Source organism: Desmodus rotundus, chromosome 5 (genome assembly GCF_022682495.2).
Source record: "Desmodus rotundus isolate HL8 chromosome 5, HLdesRot8A.1, whole genome shotgun sequence".
Classification (NCBI taxonomy): Eukaryota; Metazoa; Chordata; class Mammalia; order Chiroptera; family Phyllostomidae; genus Desmodus; species Desmodus rotundus.
Window position 1 is genome coordinate 75,760,993 of NC_071391.1, and position 4,296 is coordinate 75,765,288.

General features: G+C 39.5%; 1 pseudogene; it reads right to left on the minus strand.

Annotated features, from left to right (window-relative positions):
* Positions 1-2,244: 2,244 nt before the first annotated feature.
* LOC112314269 (uncharacterized protein C12orf56-like) lies at positions 2,245-3,225 on the minus strand (annotated as a pseudogene).
* Positions 3,226-4,296: the final 1,071 nt, after the last annotated feature.

Consider the following 4,296-nt stretch of genomic DNA (forward strand, 5'->3'; position numbering starts at 1 on the left):
TCTTAAATCCTCTCCCTTAGTCTCAAGGTTTCACTTATCCACTGTCTATACACAATGGCATTTCTCATTAAATAACCCAAAATACAAAGAGTTAATTTGTTTTGTATTTTATTCCTAATACAGCAAGAAATAACATAAACTTGGAAGACTGGTAAATTGGTTTTACTACAGAGGGTAGGATTGTTATTTGGTGAAAAAAAAGGAGAAAGGAGAAATTTGGCAATGCTGCTTTCAACCATTTTCTGAATTAACAACACATGCATTATTAGTTTTCCACCACCAAATGTGTCTTCATTAATCAAAGAATGATGAGAAATTACAAAGACTAATTTGCAGTGTTATATAGCAATATTAACTCCCAATAACTAGGAGTGTTCAACAAATCTTGACAAAAATGGTAATTTCTGTGACTGAGTGATCGATGAAAGACACTAGAAGTTATAATTAGGTGATTATGGAGGGTAAGATTAAGTTGGTGGCATAGAAAGACCCTGAACTCACCTCCTTTCATGGACACACCAAATATACACATATGTAGAGCACAATTCCTCCTGAAGAAGAACTGAGGGCTGATTGAACATCATATGCACAACAAACAAGAAAGGCACCTCATACAGAAGAGTAGGAGAGGTGGAAACAAGGGAAGCTCAGAATAACAATTTCACATTGTGACTGACAATAGGGAAGGGTATCATCGAGGGACAAACATGTAGAACTTGCCTGCCTTAGGGCACAGTGAAGAAAAATTAAATAACAAACAGGGCTTTAAAGGCACCTAATCTCAAACAGAAAGAAATCCATTTACTAACTTCAAAGCATCTGCCAAACATGTGAAAGCTGCTGGAACTCTACACAATCTGAGGTGTCAGTGAATGCACTTGTTTGTATTGCCATCCAACCTGAGTAACTCAGCTATGAACTCAGTCCAGGTGCTCAGCCAGACTCTAAGACTGCTGCGACACACCTGGGTCCTCGCACCCACTCCATCTCTGTCATATCCCTTCAGGACAGACAGTCACGGTAACTGCAGAACTCGTTGGCCCATGACTGCTTCAGATACCTCTGCCTACATCTGCTTCATCCGACCCTGCCAGGGAGGCTTGGTGCGTGTGTGAGCCATGACATCTCAAACTGTGCCTGCTTCATATCTACCTGCCACCACACCCAGTGGAATTCAAACCCACTCTAGCTTAGTCACCTCAGCCAGGACCCCCATGTGCAATAATACATCCCAAATCTGCTAAAATGGTGCCCATTCCATCCAAAGTCATTTAAAAATAAATAGATTTAATTTCTTTATTTTTAGACAGAAAGAAAGGGAGGGATAAAGAGAGAGAGAGAGAAACATCAATGGGTTGTGTTTCCCATATGCCCAAACCAGGAAGAACCCGCAACCCAGGCATGTGCCCTGACCAGGAATCCAACCAGCGACCTTTTATTTTGCAGGACGATGCCCAATCAACAGAGACACATCAGTCAGGGTCAGATCAAAGCCATTTTTCTTATAAGTTTAAGTTGGATCAAATTAGTTTATTGCCATAAAGTAAATTAAGAGTCTCTTTTAGTTGTTGGGAGATAACTGCTTATTGATAACTTCTCTTTCACAGAGACTCTAAGATACCACTCACATTAGACCACAGGTGCCTTAAATAGAGTGGCAAAGTACATTTAATCTTGTTGAATAAAGTCCAACCTTTTTTTTTTTCTATGAAAAGTAAGGAACTGACCTTCCTTATGCCTGTATTCTTCTACTCATTCTTCCATGAATATGACGTCACTACTATTTTTACAGGTGGAGAATGAAGGTGAATCCTATTGCTCAGCATTTCTCTAATGATCACTTTGTAATTTATACCCTCCACAAAAATTTGTCTTTGGATATCTCAGTGACTTCCTGCCACTCACCATTAGTACATCAACTAAACTTATCAGGTTGCACTTTCTCCTTCTGCTCTCCATGGGCTCTCTGTTCCCTTTATCATTTTTATTTCACAGAAACTTTGTTTTTAGAGAAACACTAGTTTTGGGTACTACTTTATGTATGTCAATGCAGTTAAGGTTGTTTTTTGGCAGCAAATATAAAATTTTAAAAAGACTTGTCTTAGAGAAGGATTAATGGAACACAGATAAAATCTTTGTTATAGGACTCAATGATAGCCAGGTATTAAATAATCAAAAATGTTCCTCATACATATTAGGTTGAATCCTGATTAGCATTTTATACTTAATTATCAACATTTCACATTATTTCTGTTCAACCAATTTCAGAACTTCATGAAAAATTTGAGTGGTAGGTTGGGTAAGAGGATAACTCAATAGGAATCTTTTTTCCAAGACTGGCATGTGAATAAAGTACCTGAATTTTCTATAGTCATTCCTGATATACTCAGCTAAGGTTTTCCTGTCCTGCAGGCTGCTCTTGAGAATGTAAAACTGTTGGGACAATAGAACTCCCTGACTGAGGCTTCACAGCTTAAATGAAGCTGAAAGCCCCTTCACCACTTGTTTTACAAAACTGGCCACAAAAGTAATTATAGTGGGACAACTCTATAGAAAGGACATCATCTAGCTAATAGCAAACTTTGTTTATCTCAATCCAAGACTTCCCTGATGAAAGACAAGAAGTGTGACATATAACAGTGCTGTAGCTGTATCTGTATATTCCAGGACAAACTTCTATATCTCAGCATCAAAAAAGGACATCTCAACTCAAGTTCAATTGCCCACCAAATGGAAATCAAACACAGACTTGGGAACCTGAGGCCTGTTATTTAAAAGTATCAAGAGATTAAATGGTGTTCACTTCTTAGCAGACAGCGGGTCTAGCCGACGACTCAGTTTCTGTTGCTCTGAACTTCAGTCCCAGACTCTGTGTAATCTCAGTGCAAGCCACCAGCTCATCAGCTCTTTGGATTTCATTCTGAAGTGCATTCTTATCCCTAGACTCTTGTAAGTACCCATGAACATTTTTCACTAGGAAATAAAAACGGTCACTGGTTTTCCAGGAAAAAAAAAAAAAAGCTTTCCGAATAAAGTTTTTCTGGGCTGCTACTTTAAATTTGCAATTAAACAGTGTCTTCCTCAAAGTATTGTCTTTAAGAGAAAAGTTCAGACATAGTTGACTAGAGTGCTTAATTTTCTCCTCAGATATGTTATAGCTTTTGACCTCTAAAGCAGGAATGAGCTCACTAACATATAGGAGATCTTGTAGAAGAGTAGCTTCATAATGTCATTGGTACATTAACCTTATAAGTATAGAAATATTGATGAAGTTGTGGAAATTAAGTACAAGTGAAGTTCTGACTCCTTTGTTTTCTAGGTTTGGGTTGCTCAGTAAAGTGGAAACCAGGGAGGAATTTCCTAAGCAAATCTCATTTCCATTCCCATTGTACTAGAAAGGGATTTCACTTAGAGAATCTTTGTGATCTTGAAGTCCCTCTGGGTTCTTTTGTATTTGTTGTGCAAGATGGCACAATGACAGCCTTGCCAGTGGCTGATATGGACTGACAGCTTGTCTTGGAGGGGGGAGTAAGGGTGGAAATACACTTTGGCTATGAACGGACAGCTTCTTGTGGCTTGAAGGAGGACAGAGAGTTCAGTCCTTGGACGGTGTGCTGCTACCTTGATGGTACATGGCAGGATTCACGCAGACCTCTAGGCTCTTTGTCTCCCCCAAGATAGGCTATTATTCTCTTCCTTGCCTTTTTTGTTGTTAGCATTGGAATGATGAAATGGAAATCAATATTTCCTGATACCTTTTGATTTTACACACTCTTTCTTTTTGAAAACAGTTAAATAAAGGATACAAATATGTTGGTTTCTCCATCTTGTAGACTCATAAATTTTGAGTAATCATCAATCAGGTCAATGGCCACTGTGTCCCTCAGTGCCACTACTCTCCAAAGTATACTTGGGCAGGTTCTGGGTCAGGTAGATGAGCCTGAAACTGATGTCATGTATTTTCAGATGTGTTTCTCTGAATCAGATACCACAATGTGTGGCTCTTGTAGGCATGGACATTGTCATATACCTCAGGTACAGATGTTTCCACAGGAAATCATGCAAGTAGTGGTTCATGTGCACAGGGAAGCTGGAGCCCATGGGGCTAGCAAAGCTGGGCAGTGGATGCCTCTGCTCAGCCCCACCTCCCTACCCTTCCTGGTGGAACCCACAAAAGCCACAAAGCCACTATCCCTTCCACTACCACCTCCCCTGGACACAGCAATCCAGAACCCAAACTTTGTAACTCAAATCAAAGTCATTTAAAGATACTTGTACACTCCATTGATCAAAGAT